General features: G+C 40.5%; 1 long non-coding RNA gene across 3 annotated transcripts in view; it reads left to right on the top strand.

Annotated features, from left to right (window-relative positions):
* LOC122673292 overlaps window positions 1-12,778 on the top strand; it is a 60,782-nt gene extending 48,004 nt beyond the window's left edge. The window contains exons 3-5 of one of the 3 annotated variants that reach the window (XR_006334658.1): window positions 2,112-2,228; window positions 2,862-3,013; window positions 12,729-12,778. This is a non-coding gene — a long non-coding RNA (uncharacterized LOC122673292). Of the gene's footprint in view, window positions 1-2,111; window positions 2,229-2,861; window positions 7,324-12,728 lie in introns of those variants that run through there. The other 2 variants (XR_006334659.1, XR_006334657.1) reach the window with 2 other exon arrangements.
* Window positions 12,779-21,387: the final 8,609 nt, after the last annotated feature.

Below are 21,387 nucleotides of genomic sequence, written 5' to 3'. Positions count from 1 at the left end.
TATTTGCCATGAAGTGATGGGACCGGATGCCTATGCATATAAATCACTCAAAGAAGAAACTGAAAAAACATACTTTGCTGCATGTATTTAAAAAACAACCAATTTATCTAATATTTTTATATTTGACCTCCTTTTTGCTTTAATGAGAAATCTTTTATGTGTACAGTTCATAGCACATAGCACTGTGAACCTTGCTTTCATTCGCTTGGTAATTCCTAGAGATTTTTTCTCAGACTATTCCCTGCATCCACAGGGATTTTTTTTTTTTTTTAATATTTACAAGAAATTTTGAAAGCTATCTTTTTACTTAGAGCTGAGAATACTGAAGTATCTTCTTAAGGATTCAGATTTGTTTGTGTGGAAAATGAGGGGGGCAGGAAGAGGGAACCAGTTCTCATAATATTGCAGAAGGGCTACTGTTTAATGCTCTTCTTCTCTAAAAATGTTCCTAGCATGTTACAGGGCTTCCCTTGTGGCTCAGACAGTAAAGCATCTGCCTACAATGCGGGAGACCCGGGTTCGATCCCTGGGTCCTCTGGAGAAGGAAATGGCAACCCACTCCAGTGCTCCTGCCTGGAAAATCCCATGGACGGAGGAGCCTGGTGGGCTACAGTCCATGGGGTGGCTAAGAGTCAGACATGACTGAGCAACTTCACTTCACTTCTCTAAAAATAAATGCAAACCCCCAAAACTTGCAGTTTTTTCCCCTTTAACCTTGAATGCATCACATCCCATCAGTCACTGATTGACATTATTTATCGTCCTAGAACACTTTATAACAACACTTATGTCTGAGCCGCTTTCCCTAATAAGGGCTTTAGATGGACATGGACATGTAATAAATCTAAGCTTTATTCTCAGGTGAAATTACATTTTCTTGGCTTTAGAGAAGCAGTAGTTGCAAAGCTGTCTCTTCTTTCCCTCTTTGGTTATTACTGCCCATGTAAGTGTCTCTTTGCCACCTCTGTGCTGTTGACAGTGCCATTAGCTCAGTCTCAACAGGGACAAAACAATTTATGCATGGAGCAGAGATGCTTTTATACTGCTTGATGAGTTTTCTGGGATTTTAAACACTGCCAGTTTTATTAAAGGTGGATGTTTACACTGTGTAGGAACATTAATTGCATTTGGTTCAAAGCAACCATTGTGAGAAGCTTGTTTTTTAAAGAATAACTATATTTTCTTTTATTAAACTTCTTTATGGAGGTTTCTTGCTTTATCACCATGACTTTTCTAGGGTTGTCTACATTTGCAGTCTGGCCAAAGAAAAGATAAGTTCTAAGTTGTATGCAAACATTCAACAGGCAGTGCTAAAACTGTTTGCAAGATAGCCTTTTGGAGAATAGTGCTTTCTGTTACAAGCTGTTTGTGCACTACAAACTCATGTTGAAACCCTACGCTCTCTCATGTCATGGTATTAAGAGGTAGGGTCTTATGGAGGCAATTAGGATTAGATGAGGTCATGAGGATAGAGCCCTCATGAGTGGGATTAACACCCTGGTACGAGCATTTGCTCGCTTTCTCTGCTCTGCCATGTGAGGATACCAGGCAAAGATGCCTGTCTACAGCCCAGAAGACTGCTCCCACCACAACCGGACCATGCTGGCTCCCTGATCCCAGACTTTCGGCCTCGAGGACTGCAAGAAATAAACTTGTTTTGTTCGTAAGTCACTCCATGTATAGTACGTTTGTTATAGCAACCTGAATGGACTAAGAATTTGCTTTCCACTTAGAGCCTCTTATTTCATTATTGTTGCTAAAACAAAAAGAATGTTCTTAATAAGCCATTTAGTGCATTTTAAAGAAAAGAATTATTTATCTATTTGCTCTCATGTTTGAAATTGTCTTATATCTTCCTTGGTCAACAAAAGTCAAGTCAGTGTTCTGTGGCCTGAGTGTAGGTGTGATATATACCCCCTGCACACAGGATAAAGGTCCGTACATGATGCAGAGTTTCAGAAAGAGGTACGCATGAGTCCCTTCCATCCTCATGCTGCGGACGTAAAATGAGATGAAGTGACTTGCCCGAGGTCATGAATATATTCAATGACAATACTGGCAGAAGCATACTATCTACACACCCCAAGTGTTCTTTTTTTTTTTTTCCACAGTGTTTTTGGTGTGAAACTATAAAGAATTGCACGGGGCATGGCAGGGGGCAGATGACATCAATCTTGAAGCGATTCTCCACTTATGTGACTGTTGACTCCACCAAGAAATAAAGAGTGGTAATTGTTTTACTGTTAAAAATTGTGTAAATGTGAACTTTTAAAATAGTCTAGCTTTTTATAATCAAGTTCTCCTATCTAATATTGTAGAAAAGAAAGGTGAAGATGTATAGTAACTTATAAAATAAGCAGTGATAGCAATTTGATAAATAGATTTTGTATTTCATCTAAGCGTTGCTCCTATAGATAATATGTAGCAACAGGAAGAGTGGAATAAACCATCTGAGTTGAAAGCTGTAGAAGAAAGGCACTTAGTTGGAAGCTTGTATATTAAATGAAAATATTTGTACTAGAAGAGTTTGATTTTTGCATACATGGTGACAGGCAATTAATTTCTTGACTATTCTCTTTTTTTTTTTTAATTTGAAGCTAAACATCTGGCGTTTGAAATAATTCTTTAAAATGCACCTTATAGATAAGTCTACTTAGAATTCAGTAAACTGAGGGCATTGGGTAAATAGAGTTATGAAAAAATCTATGTTTGTAAACACCATGACGTCTTTCCCTGCCCTCAACTCTCTTCCTACGTCTAATGCATCTGTCAGGGGACTTCTTTTCAAGAAGTCATTTAATAAGGAGTTACTATGTGCCAGATTATCATACTAGGTGATTCACACAGATTATTGTATTTAGTTTTTAAAACTACCCTGTGAGTGAAGGCTAACTGGAGCTGCTATGAAGCCTTTTAGGATGTGGAACCCACTCTGAATTGACAACTCAAACCTGGTGTACTTTGGTCCAGAATCCAGAAAAGACCCAGCAAGCAGTGTGCCTCTCTCTTTGTGGTAAGTGATAGAAGATATAGCTAGTTTCTGTCACTTTCTAAGTAATATCCTGACATTGCCTAGTCATACACCCCTGAAACTTCTCTAGTTTATCTTCTACCGTCTGGTGTGCATGGATCTTATTAAGGCACATAGGATTCTTTATTTCTAATCCCAAAATGCATTTAATACATGTGGATTGTCAATATAACAAACAATCCAGTGTAACATTCCACAGCATATAAAGACTGTAGGGACTATGTGATGAGAGAGGGCTGAAAACAGAATGGTAAAGATACACTTTGTCTCTGAGAAGCCAACTGCTTCTAATTATCTTTGTTAGATTTTCAAAATAATAGGTTAAATCAATAGCTTTATACTAGCTACTGGGGACCACAGTGATTTTTCCTTATCCAGAACTGCAAATTAAGTCTGTGATAAGGCTCAGTCTTTCTCCAAGACTTACCAAGCTTTGCACCAGCCAACTAGGCTATTGAAATGGACATACAGTATGAATCAACTTCTCTGCATTTAAAAAATCTTTTATTATGGATTTCAGGTTTTCAGTTCCACTCAGTTCCACTGCGGCAGTGGTATCACTTTTAGATGTATTTCGAGGAAGGTGGGAAAGAAGGGGTGAGGGGAGGAGACACTTTAGTGAAAGCAGAGAGAATAGATATATGGAGAGGACAGCGCGACAGAGGCTGTGACATTCAGAAGCGATGGCACCAACTCCCAACCTCCAGCAAGGACCTGGGAAAATACGCAATGCCCTGAACTCATCTTTCTTTAAGACCCTCCCAAAGTGCTGGTGCCTCCTATTGGCCAAACCAGCCAGAAGGCAGAGGAGGCTGCAGCTATCCGGCATAGCGATCAGCCTCTGGGAGAGCAAGCAGAATAAATAAAAATGGAGAGCATGATGGATGGGAATGCTGATTACTGAAAATAACCAAAACACAGGCCAGTCACAGTGGTAAGTACATTGATGCTAGCTGTTAAGAGGGAAATGAACAAGACTGTAAAATCATAACGTTTACAGCATCTTGCAGATTTCTCTCAAGCATTAATCTTGGTCTACATTTTACGGACTCTGTTCTTAAATGTCACTAGAAGCTCAATTGAACTTCTGTGTCCAGTTTTGAATTCTGTACTTGGGATCACCTCTTCCATCCTTCTCTTTGTTTAAAGCTGGTCATTTGACCCGTTCCTTCAGAATGGCCATATTTTAAAGCATCTAGATCTGAAGATACAAAATAAATAAATAAAGTAAAATAAAATAAAACGCTTTGGTTTCTAGAATCTGGGTAAATACCATTCTGCCGAAGCTCTTCTCCGTTAAAAATCTGCTCATATCTGTCTTCTTTCCTCAAGGTTTGACTAGTGATTATTTCTGTTCTCTCATTTGGTTGGATGAAAGTACTTGAGGATGACACTTGGAAGAACATTATGCCTCCATTAGCCATTTTAAAAATAACTGTATTTGCTTGTTACTATTTTCTGTGTCATGTAATCAAATATTTACCTCCTCCACAGCACACAGCAGCAATAGCTGTTCTTAAAGCCATTTATTTGCTTCTACAGTAAAGTTGTCCTGACCAGTTCTTTTTTTTTAATGCCCAGAGATGTGTGTTTTACAGTTCCATGTCGGAGGGAACTGCTGCCAGCCAAGTGGTGTGCAGTGGAGAAGTTCTTGTTATGTTTTGTTCAGTTTTGTGTTTCTAGGTGGGTTTTTGAGCTAAGAGATCTTGAAATACCAAAATCATGTAGGTGGAATATAATGAACAACTATTTCTAAATCATAAATAAGCTGTAAGTACTAAACTGAGATTCCAAATACTTTTAAGACATAATAAAGCAATACCTCTTTAATTGTCCATTTCAGAGAAAGCCCATCACCAATTAAATGTTGCTTGCCTCACATTGAACTCTAACTAGTGCAGGGGAATTGACATTCCAGAAGAAAGATACTCTGAAGACTAGCAAGAATTCTCATTCTTTTGTAAATTTATATAGGCTTGAGTTTAATATCTAAATGAAAGTTTAAAGAAAACATATTAAAACTTAGAACATATATTTTCTCTTGCATTGGTTAAGGGACTTTGGACTACAAAAGAAAAAAGAAAACAAATAATGAAATCACCCATGATAGAACATCTGGTTGAATTTTGCTAGTTCTTTATATTTTAAACATTTCCGCTTTCCTTATTTGAATGAATAATGTTTATGTGGGATAATTGTTATCGTTGATAATGCTGATCTTTCAAAAGAGAACATTGCATTGTTTGTGGAACCTTAATAATGTAGGAAATTGGTTTTTTCAATTCAGTTTACTTGCTCAAACTTTTTGGTGAACATTGCATACCCTAGCAGAAATGGTGTGGTTTAGAAAGTTGATATTCCAGTTCTCAGTGATTCAAACTCTCTATTCAGCCAAACCCAGGGTGACAGTGTCTGTTGGAACATAGAACTTCTTGTCCAATAAGTGCATCCCTTAAAGAAAGGAATTTGAGCAAAGTCTGGCGAAACTGTAAATAAAACACAGCGTTTAGTTACATCAGGATGGGCTCCCACAAGAATTAAATGAATGCTTGTCCCTCAGGGGAAACTGCAACCACTAAAGACAAAATTTAGGGCTGTTTTTAAGTGAAGAAGAATAATCTTGTTTGATTTTATTACATACAGATTTTGCTTTTACAAAATGTGGAACAGATGGAAAAATTCAATTACCATAGTTGTTTTTACATATCTATTCCATTTGAAAGATAAATATGAAGATGAAGATAATTTCCAAATTACTGTTAATTTGTGTGTTTTAGTGAAGATCAGCTGGTATATTATTCCTTAGATAATGAAGCATTTTAAAAGAATTTTTTATTATGGCAAATTCTAATTGCATAAAAAATAAAACAGTATAATGAAATCCCATTACTCATCATTAAGCTTTAACAATCTTGAGCATAGAATTAATATTTTCATAACATAATTTCAGAAAATTTGAGAACTATGAGGTCTACAAGGTATCAGTCCAACAGTATGACTGTATTTTGCAGATATGGCTGTTGAGAGCTAAAGGAGGTGAGTGACAGCCGCGTAAAGGGCTTAGATCCATTCCTGGAAGGTGGTAGGTCACCACTACTATTGGTAGTAGGGAAATTTCAGCTTTGGTGAAAAATCTCTGTCAGAAGTAGAAGAACTTAGGGAAATAGATGAGAAGCACAGATGTCTAAATCCCCAAAGGAAGGTGGAAACAACATTTGGAACCACCAGCTCTCAGAGAGGGGTGATCTGAAGTGGCCATTGTGCAACCAAGTCCCCAGGTCCAGTAGTTCTATAAGCTGGACATCGCCAGCAGGCTGACAGTCCGGGCTGGGCACTGCTCTGGTTGCCCCAGGAGCCAGCTCCTCTGTGCTGGAATTGTGGGTAGAGAAGAGCTGATGTGAGAGACAGATACCAAGGGGGAAGAAAAGAGAGGCGGGAGCTAAGATCAGAACCAGAGATCAGTTCTGATTTCTCTCCTACGAGGTTTTTAAAAATGCTATCTAAAAGGACTTTGGTGATTACCTCCTTGTTTATGCATGAATTTTTTATGTAAATGTCAGGTGGTATGCAACTTCTTGTAAGCTAGAAACATTTGGAAGCCAATACCCGTGCTTGTGTAGTAGAATCTTCACTGAGATTTTTAATCTAGGCAGGGCCTAAAGTTCCAGTAAATAGGACTGGCCCAAAACTCTGACACGCATGTGCAAGTCTACTTTGAATCCAAGGTGCTAGGATTGTTTATGGACCAACTTCCTTTGAAGATAAAATGAGACAAGTTAAAGTCTCATGTGTCTTTTATAGGGACCTTTGGCCTTTAAAATATTACTTTTCTTTCTAATTTTTTTTTTCTCTGAAGGTGCTCATTAGGTAATAATCCCTTAGGCATGTCTTCAGATTTCCCTTTTCAAATTATAAAAACTGGATCATTTTTGGCCATTTTCTAATTTCACAAATGAAAACATAATATTCTAAAAATAATGTCACCCTATAAAACAAAATACTTAAAATCTGGCCAAATATTTTGCTTATTTCTTCTATTTAAACACCTGTGTTTTATAAAATCTCAAATCCTGTTGTAGTCCCTGCGTATTCATAAAGAATATTTAATTTAGGCTACTATTTAGTCAATTGGTAGGAGACATCTTACTATTAATACAGTTTGTTGTTTTAGAAACTCACACCAGCATATTAGCAACATAGAATTCAGAACTGAGTTTTTAGTTGTTGTTCAGTCGCCCTGTCGTGTCTAACTCTGCGACCCCGTGTACTGCGGCATGCCAGGCCTCCTTGTCCTTCACCATCTCCCGAAGTTTGCCCAAGTTCATGTCCATTGCATTGGTGCTGCCATCCAGCCATCTCATCATCTGTCGCTGCCTTCTCCTTCTGCCCTCAATTTTTCCCAGCATCAGGGACTTTTCCAATGAGTTGGCTGTTCACATTAGATGACCAAAATACTAGAGCTTCAGCTTCAGCATCAGTCCTTCCAACGAGTTTTCAGGGTTGATTTCCCGTAAGATTGACTGGTTTGATCTTGCTGTCCAAGGGCCTCTCAGGAGTCTTCTCCAGCACCACAGTCAGAAGGCATCATTCTTTGGCACTCCACCTTCTTTACAGTCCAACTCTCTCAACCGTACATGACCACTGGGAAGACCACAGCCTGGACTATATGGACCTGTCAGTGGGGTAATGTCTCTGCTTTTCAACACACTGTCTAGGTTTGTCATAGCTATGATACCAAGAAGCAATTATCTTCTTATTTCATGGTTGCACTCACCATCCACAGAGATTTTGGAGCTCAAGGAGAGGAAATTTGTCACTACTTTCACCTTTTCCCCTTCTATATGCCATGAAGTAATAGGGCTGGATGCCATGATCTTAGTCTTGCTAATATTTGGCTTTAGGCTGGCTGTTTCACTCTCCTCCTTCCCCTCATCAAGAGGCTCTTTAGTTCCTCTTTGCTTTCTGCTGTTAGGGTGGTATCATCTGCATATCTGAGGTTGTTGGTTTCTCCCACCTATTTTGATTCCAGCTTGTAACTCATCCAGCCTGGCATTTCTCATGATGTGTTCACTGTATAGATTAAGCAAACAGGGTGGCAGCAGACAGCCCTGTCGAACTCCTTTCTTAGTCCTGAACCAATGATTTGTTCCATACAGGGTTCTAATTGTTGCTTCTTGATACACATACAGGTTTCTCAGGAGACAGTTTAGGAGTAGTTTAAATCAAACAACAGAATTTTTATGAGAGTCAAAGTATCTAAAATGAAACTTGAACACTTACCCTGTCCATCACCAACTCCGGAGCTTGCTCAAACTCATGTCCATCGAATCGGTGATGCCATCCAACTATCTCATCCTCTGTTGTCCCCTTCTCCTCCTGCCTTCAATCTTTCCCAGCATCAGGGTCTTTTCCAGTGAGTCAGTTCTTTGCATCAGGTGGCCAAAATTGGAGTTACAGCTTCAGCATCAGTCCTTCCAATGAATATTCAGGATTGATTTCCTTTAGCATTGTTTGATAGTTTGATCCCCCTGCAGTCCAAGGGACTCTCAAGAGTCTTCTCCAACACCACAGTTCAAAAGCATCAGTTCTTCAGCACTTCACCCTCTTTATGGTCCAGCTCTCACATCCATACACAGAGAAGGCAATGGCAACCCACTTCAGTATTCTTGCCTGGAAAATCCCATGGATGGAGGAGGCTGGTAGGCTGCAGTTCAAGGGGTCATTAACAGTTGGACATGACTGAGCGACTTCACTTTCACTTTTCACTGTCATGCATTGGAGAAGGAAATGGCAACCCACTCCAGTGTTCTTGCCTGGAGAATCCCAGGGACGGGGGAGCCTGGTGGGCTGCTGTCTGTGGGGTCGCACAGAGTCAGACACGACTGAAGTGACTTAGTAGCAGCAGCACATCCATACATGACCACTGGAAAAACCATAGCCTTGACTAGATGGACCTTTGTTGGCAAGGTAATGTCTCTGCTTTTTAATATGCTTTCTAGGTTGGTCATACTTTTCTTCCAAGCAGTCTTAATTTCAAGGCTGCGGTCACTGTCCACAGTGATTTTGGAGTCCAAGAAAATAAAGTCTGCCACCTTTTCCATTGTTTCCCCATCTATTTGCCATGAAGTGATGGGACCAGATGCCATGATCTTAGTTTTCTGAATATTGAGTTTTAAACCAGCTTTTTCACTCTCTTCTTTCACTTTCATCAAGAAGCTCTTTGGTTCTTCTTCACTTTCTGCCATTAGGGTATTGTCATCTACATATCTGAGTTTATTTACACCATTATGCAGGTTCAAGTCTCCTTTTGAAATCTGCTTTGTTGCTGCACAACCTCAAAACATTTGCCGAACCCTGTTGTTTAGTATTTGTCTTCTCTTGTGAAGGAAGATTTTGTGTCTTGTGAAGGAAACACCACTTTGGTCTAATGATATGTCTTGTGTCTAGGCAAGTGCTTTGGCTACAAGAGTTACATAATAAACATTTGTTAGTGCAATGATTTTTTTCTTCATATTTCCTCTTCTGAACACCAAAGCAGATAGAGCCTCCAAAACATTTTACCTGGGCTGCTAAATGCAGTCACTTTACCTTGGTTGAGCTTTCAGTCTTCAGCTTCTTTCTGTTCCTCCAACTTACCAAGCATGTTGCTGCCCCAGGGCCTCTGCACTGAACTGATCACTTGGAAGAAACAGTCTTCTCCCAGAGGGCCACAGTTCTTACTGCCACATCTCTCTTGGATCCCTGATCAAATACTCCTATCAGTGAGAATGCCTATTTAAAACAGCAGACCCTCTGCACCCATGACTCCCTATCTGGTTATTGAAATTTCCATTCCTCTGTTTAAAGTTCAGCTTAATTACTTAGGGATATCTCAGGCTGATATCAGTGGGATGAAAGTGCATGTAGGCATAGAAGTAAGGGGTCAAATCATACAATGCCTGAGAGACAGTTTTGAGAATTATAACTTTTGCTATAAATGGGAGAAGGAGCTGTTGAAGGAGGGAAATGAGCAGGGAGATCAGTTAGAAGGATATTTACTACTCTAGGTGAGGGAGAGAGAGAGAATGGTGTCTTGGAACTCGGTGTTAACAGAGGAAGATACAGATAAAATATGTCAGTGAAATAGATGTAGGGTGTGAGAGGAGAGGAGTCTAGAATGACCTTAAGGACTATGGCTTGGGAAATTTGAAAGGTGGATTTTTTATTTACTAGGTTGAGAAAAACTTTAGGGGAAGAGTTATTAATGGGATGATAAAGATTTCAATCTAGGACATGTTAAGTTTGAGAAATCTATTTGATATTTAAGTTGAAGGTGACAAATAACCAAAGAGAAGGATGAAGTAGATAGTTACATGTGAAATTCTGACATTTAGGGAATAAATCCAGACTTGGGGCATGGATATAGAAGTTGTCAATGTGTGTGTGGTGTGCAAAGCCATGAGGCTGGGAGAGATCACCGAGGAGTGAGGTCAAATAGAGAAGAGCTTCAGACTGAGCCCCAGGACACCTCAGCACTAAGACGGGAAGAAACCAGCAAAGGAGACTAGGAGAAAACAGTCGATATGATGGGAACAGAAGGAGTGGAGTGAGCTGCCTCAGAAGACAAGGGAAACTGTTTCAAGGAGAAAGGGGTGATCAACTGGGCCATTACACAGTACATTTTACAAAATGTTTTAGTTTTAATCTTGTTTTTTAAGTTTTTATTTTGTATTGGAGTATAGCTGATTAGCAATGCTGTTGATCATTTCATGCAGACAACAAAGGGCTCAGCCATACATGTACATGTATCTGTTCTCCCCTAAACGTCCTTCCCGTCTGGGCTGCCACAGAATATTGAGTTCCCTGTGCTATACAGTCGGTCCTTGTGGGTTATCGCTTTTAAATATAGCAGTGTGTACTGGTCGATCCCAAACTCCCTATCTCTTCCCCCCATCCTCCCTCTGGCAATCATAGTTCATTGTCTAGGTCTGTGAGTCTGTCTATTTTGTAAATACGTTCGTCTGTATAATTTCTGATTAGATGCTGCATGTAAAGGATGTCCTGCAATGTCTCTCCTTCTCTCTCTGACCGACTTCACTTCATTTTACAATCTCTAAGTCCATCCATGTTGCTGCAAGTGGCATCGTTTCATTCTTTTTATGGTCGAGTAATATTCCATGGTATATATGTGCCACATCTTTATCCTTTCCTCTCTTGATGGACACTTAGGTTGCTTCCTTGTCTTGGCTATTGTAAACAGTGCTGCGATGAACATTGGGGTGCAGTATCCTTTCAGACCATGTTTTTCTCCATATATATTATATGCCCGAGTGGGATTGCAGGGTCATATGATAGCTGCATAGTTTTCTAAGCATCCCCCATTCTGTTCTCCAAGAAAGGTCTGTCTAGTCAAAGCTATGGTTTTCCAGTAGTCGTGTATGGATGTGAGAGTTGGACTATAAAGAAAGCTGAGTGCTGAAGAATTGATGCTTTTGAACTGTGGTGCTGGAGAAGACTCTTGAGAGTCCCTTGGACTGCAAGGGGATCCAACCAGTTCATCCTCAAGGAAATCAGTCCTGAATATTCATTGGAAGGACTGATGCTGAAGCTGAAACTCCAGTTTTGGCCACCTGATGCGAAGAGCTGACTCATTGGAAAAGACCCTGATGCTGGGCAAGATTGAAGGCAGGAGGAGAAGGGGACGACAGAGGATGAGATGGCTGGATGGCATCACAGACTCGATGGACGTGAGTTTGGGTAAACTCCAGGAGTTGATGATGGACAGGGAGGCCTGGCGTGCTGCAGTCCACGGGGTCACAGAGGGTTGGACACGACTGAGCGACTGAGCTGAGCTGAATGCTGCTCTCCATAGCGGTTGTATCAATTTACGTTCCCACCGAGAGTGTAGAAGTTTTCCCTTCTCTTCACAGCCTTTCCAGCATTAATTGTCTGTTGATGATGAATCATATAAGGTTTGGATTGAGAAAAATAGAGGTCTTTTCCAGTCTTTAAAAAAATAGTTTTGGTGGAGGACAAAATCTGGTGTTCAAAAGATCTGACAGGATGTAATCCGAGAAAAGAAAATATGTACACAGAGGACAAGAGTGTGAGACAGACTTTGGAGACAAGTACTTCCCTTTCTAAATAAGAATTAATGAGCAGTTCCTGGCCATTGAAAACGCATTACCTGGCGTACATGTGGGATGCATATAAGTATGCATATATTTATGTGTGTGTGTGTATGAATATAGACCAAAGTTTAAGAGTAGGACAGTAACATGTCCAAAATTATGCTTTAAAAAATTATGGTAGTATCAGTATCAGCAATGAATTTAGAAGACATAATGATCTCTCTAAGGCAATAGTGAACTGAATTTTAAAAACTAAAGCTGAATTCAGCTTAACATTTCTCATGTTTCTTTAGATTTTTATTCAAACAAGCAGAGTTGACAGAAAACAGGCTTGAGAAACATGGGTAGTGAAATAATTGAAAGTACATGTTTTGAGCATGAAATCAAGGAAAATCAGATTACAGGCTTAGATTTAATGTTTGGGTGTTTTATAAAATCTGAAAAATATATAGAAAACATTCATTTTGAAATTATTGAGAAAATTGTACTTCATAATTTATGGCAAAGATGTTTACTATTTACTAGTTCACATAATATAAAGTCAATGTTTAACTATTTCCATTTCTACTTTATTGACTATACTGAAGCCTTGGACTGTGTGGATCACCACAAACTGTTCAAAATTCTGAAAGAGATGGGAATACCAGACCACCTGACCTGCCTCTTGAGAAACCTGTGTGCAGGTCAGGAAGCAACAGTTAGAACTGGACATGGAACAACATACTGTTTCCAAATAGGAAAAGGAGTACATCAAGGCTGTATATTGTCACCCTGCTTATTTAACTTATATTCAGAGTACATCATGAGAAACACTGGGCTGGAAGAAGCACAAGCTAGAATCAAGATTGCCAGCAGAAATATCAGTAACCTCAGATATGCAGGTGACACCACACTTATGGCAGAGAGTGAAGAAGAACTAAAGAGCCTCTTGATGGAAGGAGAATGAAAAAGTTGGTTTAAAGTTCAACATTCAGAAAACGAAGATCATGGCATCTGGTCCCATCATTTCATGGCAGATAGATGGGGAAACAGTGAGAGACTTTATTTTTGGGGGCCCCAAAATCACTGCAGATGGTGACTGCAGCCATGACATTAAAAGACGCTTACTCCTTGGAAGAAAAGATCGACCTAGACAGCATATTAAAAAGCAGAGACATTACTTTGCCAACAAAGGTCCATCTAGTCAAAGCTATGGTTTTTCCAGTACTCATGCATGTATGGATGTGAGAGTTGGACCATAAAGAAGGCTAAGTGCTGAAGAATTGATGCTTTTGAATTGTTGGAGAAGACTCTTGAGAGTCCCTTGGACTGCAAGGAGATCCAACCAGTCCATCCTAAAGGAAATCCTGAATATTCATTGGGAGGACTGGTGTTGAAGCTGAAACTCCAATATTTTGGCCACCTGATGCAAAGAACTGACTCATTGGAAAAGACCCTGATGCTGGGAAAGGTTGAAGACAGGAGGAAAAGGGGACGACAGAATTAGATGGTTGGATGGCATCACTGACTCAATGGGCATGAGTTTGGGTAAATTCTGGGAGTTGGTGATGGACAGGGAGGCCTGGCGTGCTGCAGTCCATGGGGTTGCAAAGAGTCGGACTCGACTGAGCGACTGAACTGAACTGACTGAAATGTTTTAACGACAAAAAATGTTTCAAATGTGGTCTGGTGCAATTGCTGTGAAGTGTTCATTCCTTAAAATATATTTCTGTGTGTATTTTCATGGTCCAGGAATCACTAATGTAAAGCAGATTTTTAACAGACCCTGTACATTAACACCACTGTCATGGGACTAATGCATAATGGTGTATCCATATATGATCAGTGATATAATCGTTTGATGTACATGTTAATGTTTAGTAACTTATTCCCAGAAACTAGTAATATTATAAACTGATTTTTCAAAATCATGATATAGTGATTGGAACATTGGGTTAACTCTCAGGAAAAGTAGATCTGGTTAACAACTCTGGACCTCAGTTTCATTATCTCAGAAAAATTGTATTTACCTTGTCTACTTTTTAAGGTTGGAAAGAAGCATCAAAGAAAAAAAAGATAGAGCCTCTTTCAATGTGTCATTAATATTTCTTAATATTTTAATGCTAATTTACATTAATAAAATTTAAATTAATTTTATTATTTCTGAGTATTGTAAATTGTGCTAAAATGTGCATATTACAACGTGAATGTTTATGTATGTGTGTTTAAAAAATAAATATCAGTGGAACAAGAAAGGATATTTTGGTATCTCATTTTTACTTGTTTCAGCAGATGTATTAGATTTTAAAATAGTAATATGAAACTCAAGCTGGAATTAAGTTGCTGAAATATTTTATAAAGTATCTTATTACAACCAAAATCAGAGATCAAGTGTCACTTAGCTTTAGAAAACAAGCTTTGTTTATTAAAAGAAAACCAATCCATTTGTCTTTCATAATACTAATGATAAGCCCATGTTATTTTTCCTCATATGTTTGCTAGATTTCTTTTCCCATCCTATATGTCATGTCTTAAATTCTGTCACTTCTGCCACATTTGGGGCCATATCTTCCCTCCCTCACCTGGTCAGAATGCCTGTTGTTTGCGTGCTAATCTGTTTCACACATTCGTTTTTTCACCTATTCTTGAGCGCCAGCCCTTCTTGATTCATATACACACATCCTTAGCATACTCTAGACACACTCGAGAGAATTTATCATTTTGGCCCTTGATGAGTACCCTTTCCCAAGAAGACTTATGAATATATATATTTCACAAATAAAAGTAATAAAAAAAGACAGGTTAGGAAGAAATAAAGCATAAGTGGGTGTTGGTGTCAACCCAACTCTCTATGGGTCTCCTGTATTCTCTGCATATCTTGTGAGCCTTGGAAGATAGACATAGTGTCTCCCTCTTGAATAAAAAAGGCAGTAAAAGTCTCCCTCTTGCTCATTATACAAGGTTCAGTTTTCCTGAACCAGAAGTTTCTTTCCTATAATGCAATCCATATACAGGTGTCACCTAGCCCTACTTTCATCATCCTGTGGGAACTGGGGCTTAAGGAAGCTATGTATATGCAGGGCACTTACGACATGCCATAGATTGTATGTTTGTGTCCCCCTAAAATTCATATGTTGAAATTTAGTCCCCAGTGATGATATTTGGAGGTGGGGATTAGTGTACTTACAAAAGAAACCCTTTTATATGGAAGGAAAAAGTGCTCCCTGGCTGCTCCTTGCGTGTGAGGACACAGAGATGGCCACCTATGAAATAGGAAGTAAGTCCCTGCCAGGCTGACGCCAGTCTCTGGAACCCTTTTCTGAGTATGATGGGAGCTTCAGAGATGGGAGGGACTCAAGCTTTGATAGGTTTGTTGGCAGACAGGCAATCAAATCTTACTCTACTCCATCCCGTATTGGGGGGTGTGTGTGCTCATTTGCTCAGTGACTCTCTGTGACCTCATGGATTGTAGCCCACTAGGCTCCTCTGTCTGTGGGATTTTCCCCACAAGAATGTTGGAGTGGGCTACCATTTCCTCCTCCAGAGGATCTTCCCAGCTCAGAGATCAAAACCGTGTCTTCTGCGTCTCTTGCCTTGGCAAGTGGATACTTTAATCACTGGAGCACCTGGGAAGCCTCTCATGTTGGTGAAAGTGAAAGTGTAGTTTCCCAGTCGTGTCCAACTCTTTGGGACCCCATGGACTGTAGCTCGCCAGGCTCCTCTGTCCATGGAATTCTCCAGGCAAGAATACTGGAGTGGGTTGCCATTCCCTTCTCCCAGGGAGCTTCCTGACCCAGGGATCGAACCCAGGTCTCCCGATTGCAGGCAGCTTCTTTGCCATCTAAGCCACCAGGGAAGCCCTCATGTTGGTAGGGGCATCCAACTTGAATTGATGGGATCTGGGCAAGTTCCGCAGTAGTGATAGGAAGATAATGCAACCTCATGGGACTTGTTCCGTGGTAGTGATAGAAAGCTAATGTAATCTCATGGGACTTGCTTTATTAGCCAACTCAGTGTTCTACTGTTGCAGATTCTGATCTGAATGTATAGTAGTAATTAATGTACCATATGCTTGTGTATCTCTGTGTCATGAGTGCCAGAGAAGAGTATGCCAATCAGCAGCAGCTGTGTGTGGAGAAATGCTAATAATAACTTTGGGGCTCTATAACCTAGTGATCCTTTTGAGCTAAATGTTTCTGTGACTGATTATTTTGATGCTTTGCCTCTGGCAGTGGGAGCCAGCCTTCCTTCAGAGGCATCCTTTGGGTTTTATATATGTCATCTCCATGACACAGCTACCAGGCAACCTTTCAAAATGCAGCAGTCAGCTTGCTCCAGTGGTCTTATAGAAGTTGAATGCCTGATCCCAGAAGTCCTTGTCACTCTCTGGTCTGATAGTCTCATTTTGGGTTGAAGAAATCAGACTCTAATTTACAGTGTGGGAAGGGCCCAGTGTACCCCTTTGTCAAGTGAAAATGGGGTAGCCAAGAGCATGACCAAGCTGGCCCCAGTGGCCTTGCAGCTTTTTGTTATAAAGTGATAATTACCCCCAAAGGAGAAACCTCATCCTTACAAAGACTCTTGAAATAAATTTGCTGACTCAATATGGCCCTCAATTAATAGAGATTCCCCTAAATGTGTGTGCCTAGCTAGAATGGTATTATTTAATTTACTTCTTCAAATACTGGTTCAAAACCTATTCTGATTTTTACCTTTTTTGTATGTGTGTTTTACTCCCTAAGTTGTGTCTGACTCTCTGCAACCCCATGAAAGGTAGCTGGCCAGGCTCCCTGTCCATGGAATTTCCCAGGCAAGGATGCTGGACTGGGTTGCCATTTCCTTCTCCAGGGGGTCTTGCTGACCAGGGATTGAACCCTCATCTCTTGCATTGGCAGGCTGATTATTTACCACTGAGCTGCCTGCGATGCCTTTTACCTCTTATATTGTCAAAACACTGGGTGGAAAACTATTCTGATTTTTTACCTCTTACCTCCTCCTGGTCCACACTGGTCCATCTGTAACTCCATTTTGTCACTGAATGTGGCTGTCCCTAGAAAGGTGTTATTTCTTCTTGCATGTTTCCTGGGCATGCTGAGCTGCTTCAGTCGTGTCTGACTCTTTGTGACCATGTGGATTGCAGCCCACCAAGCTCCTCTATGGAATGGGATTCTCCAGGCAGGAATACTGGAGTGGTTTGCCATGCCCTCCTCTAGGGGGCATGTGTTTGAATTGTGTTTCCTAAACAGTTGAATTGTGTTTCCTAAACAGTCAAGTCTATCGGAATCTTAGGATGTGAACTTATTAGGAAAAAATGGGTCTTTGCACATATAATTTTGAATCTTAAGGTAAAATCATCCTATATTTAGAGTGGGTACTAAATTCAATGACTGGTGTTTTTATTAGGAGATCTGGACACAGAGAACATAGCGAGCTTCACACTGAGGAGGGCCAGGTAAAGTTGGATGCAGAAATTGCAGTTGTGCTATTATTTAGCCAAGTAATACCGGGAGCCAACAGAAGTTAGAAGAGGCAAGGAAGGATTCTTTCATAGATTTTTCAGAGGGAGCATACCTTGCTGATACCTTGATTTTAGACAGTTACTCTCCAGAACTGAGAGAGAATAAATTTTTGCTGTTTTCCACCACCAAGTTTGTGATCATCAGTTATGGCAGTCTTAGGAAACTAAGGCTGAGATATGATCCAGGAGAGGGGGTGGTTCTAAAGCCAATCTTGAAAACTTGGGATTCCATCCTGGCCTTTTCTGGACATGATGCTCCTTTCTTTACCTTAATTGCAACCCCAGGTTGGTCTGATTTGTACATTTTCCAGGTATAGCTTAGCCAAAAGAGGGGCTAGGATATTAAAACATAATGCTGATTCAGCCATCTACATTCTCCTGTGGAACTGACATGGTCCTTGGTCATAATGGGAATGACCATTCGGTTGAGTATACCTGCTGGCCGAGTTCTCCTCCACAGTCTCATGAGGGCCAAAGCAGGGACATAATGGGTCTCTGTAAATTCTTTAGGAGTGCTCTTGACCCTCTTTGGCCTAACTCTTATAGATGAAAAGTCTAGGCGTGATCGGGAGAAGGTAAACTTAGAACTACTGGATTGAAACACATTGATTTTGTGGCAGTAGAGGCAGAAGAGTAATTTTGGCATCTGGAAATGGAAGTTCTCAGACTCTACATGATGCAGGAGAGGCTAGACACTAATAATCATATTTCTTTTAGAATCATCCCTGGAGCCTTTCTTACAAAGGAGAAATGACCTGGTATTGTTCTCCTAAATGGTTGAAATAATATTTAATATGTTTGTGGATCTGCCATCCTCTGCCAGACAGCGCTCAGTATAATTTGACCTTGAGATTAACTCCTCTTAAAGAGTCTTGAGAGTCCCTTGAACTGCAAGGAGATCCTAAAGGAGATCAGTCCTGGGTGTTCATTGGAAGGACTGATGCTGAAGCTGAAACTCCAGTACTTTGGCCACCTGATGCAAAGAGCTGACTCATTGGAAAAGTCCCTGATGCTGGGAGGGATTGGGGCAGGAGGAGAAGGGGACGACAGAGGATGAGATGGTTGGATGGCATCACCGACTCAATGGACGTGGGTTTGGGTAAACTCCGGGAGTTGGTGATGGACAGGGAGGCCTGGTGTGCCGGGGTCGCAAAGAGTCAGACACAACTGAGCGACTGAACTGACTGAACTGAATCTTACTAAGAAGCTTATTAGAAACACAGGGGATGGTCCAGTGTTGTACCTTCCATGCAGAACGCCTATCACCACCTGTGAGTGTCTGCCCAGGCCCCATTCCTGTACTGTTGCTCCGTCAGTTCTGTGAGGCACACAGATTCCCTCACCTTGGGGAAAAGGGTAAAATGACTGATTGGCTGCCTTTACACAACAACTACAAAATAAATGTCTGGACTTGGTTATGGAACTGAACTGTGAACCCTAAGGTCCATCAGCTAGATACGAGGCCACCTTGGCACTATCCATCTGTGCTTCGCAAACTAATATAGGGCCAACAACTGTAAACAACATTTCCTTTCCAGGGCATCATGTGTATCTAGAACTGACCCTCTGGGGTGGAAGTCAGGTGTTAATTTGCCTCCTTCCTGCAAATACAGCTAGTCTTACCTTTGAGGTTATCATCTGAGGCCTTCTAGTGTTTAAAGAAGCATCAGTAGATCAGGTGGTCCTCTGGTGGCTGTGGTGGTCTCTCCTGTCACTTTCTCTGCGGAGCTTCCTGGAGAGAGAACTGCCTCATTGTCTACATGTACTCTGTTGGCAGTTATCCTTGTGATGTGAGTCATCCAGTTAGAAAAAGTACTGAGATTCCACACATGACTGATCATACAGTATCTGCCTTTCTCCTTCTGTCTCACTTCACTTAGCATAAGGCCCTCAAGATCCAGGCCCATCCACGTTGCCACAAATGGCAGGATTTCCTTCTTTCTCATCTCTAAATTTTCTTTTAACCATTCATCCATTGATGAACACTTACGTTGTTCCATATCTTGCCTATTGTGAATAATGCTACAGTAAACATAGAAGTACAGATATCTCTTCAGATTCATTTTCTTTGTGTATATACCCATGGATGAATTGCTGGATCCCATGGTAGTTTTAGTTTTAATTTTTCAAGGAACTTCCATACTGTTGTTCATAGTGACTGTACCATTTTACATTCTGACCGATAGTGCTTAAGGATTCCCTTTCCTCCACATCCTTGCCAACACTTGTTATTTCTTGTCTTTAGAGCAGAGAGTAGAATGGTGGTTACCAGAGCCTGAGGTATGGGGGAAATGGGGTCAAAGAGTAAAAACTTCCAATTATAAGATGAATAATTTCTGGGGAGCTCATGTATGGCATGGTGATTATACTTAGCAATAATGTATTATATATATAAAAGTTGTTAGACAGTAAATCTTTAAAGTTCTCATCACAAAAATAAATGGTAATTATGTGACATGATGGAGACGTTCGCTAACACTATGGTGGCAGTCATTTTATAATTTGTAAGTGTGTCAAATCAACCAGTTGTGCACCTTAAACCTACGTAATATTATATGTCAATTATATCTCAATAATGCTGGGGGGGAAAAGAAAAAGAAATGTGGAGAAATTTGTCCCTGACTTTAGCCGAAGCCCTGGAAGGCATTTGTATCAGTGTCACCTCATTGACCAGAATTACTATAGATGATAAAATTATCCTTATGCACCAGCACAGAGTCTGTGGTCACTATTACTAATGACCACTAGTAGGTCACTCACTAATCATCCTGCTGTATCTGGATTAAAGCCTCTGAACAAGTGGAAAGATCAATACCTAAAATTAAGGGGAAATCTACCTTATTTTCTGTCATGGGCTGAATTGTGTTCCCACCACCTCCCCCAACCTAGTTCCTAACCCCCAGTGTTGCAGGATGTGACTGTATTTGGAAATAAAATTTTAAAGAGCTGATTTGGGTTAAAATGAGGTGGGGCTCTAATCCAATATTACTGGTGTCTTTTTAAGAAGAGGGACAGACACCAGGGATGAAAATACACAGAGGAAAGGCCATGTGAAAAGTTGGCCATCTGTCAGCCTAGTAGAGAAGCCTCAGAAGAAACCAAACCTACTGACACCTGGATCTTGGACATCTAGCCTCCGGAAATGTGAGAAAATAAATTTCTGTTGCTTAAGCCATGAGGTCTGTGGTAAAAAGACATACTTCATTGTATTGCACTTTGCAGACATGTTTTTTTACAGATGGAAAGTTTGTGGCAACCCATATTGACCAAATCTGTCAACACCATTTTCCCAGTAGCATTTTCTCACTTCATGTCTCTGTGTGACATTTTGATAATTTTCACAATAGTTCAACTTTTTCATTATTAGTATATTTGTTATGGTGATCTGTGATTGATCAGTGATCTTTGATGTTACTGTTATAATTGCTTTAGCATTTTTTACCAGTCAAGTGAAAGTCGCTCAGTCATGTCTGACTCTTTGCGACTCCATGGAATAGTCTATGGGATTCTCCAGACCAGAATACTGGAATGGGTAACCGTTCCTTTCTCCAGGGGATCTTCTCAACCCAGGGATAGAACCCAGGTCTCCTGCATTGCAGGCGGATTCTTTATCAGCTGAGCCACCAGGGAAGCCCAAGAATACTGGAGTGGGTAGCCTATCCTTTCTCCAGCGGATCCTCCCAACCCCAAAATTCAACTGGGGTCTCCTGCATTGCAGGCAGATTCTTTACCAGCTGAGCTACCAAGGA

This window comes from Cervus elaphus, chromosome 17 (genome assembly GCF_910594005.1).
Source record: "Cervus elaphus chromosome 17, mCerEla1.1, whole genome shotgun sequence".
NCBI lineage: Eukaryota > Metazoa > Chordata > Mammalia > Artiodactyla > Cervidae > Cervus > Cervus elaphus.
Note: the sequence above shows the minus strand (reverse complement) of the source record. Positions and strands in the feature narration are given on the sequence as shown.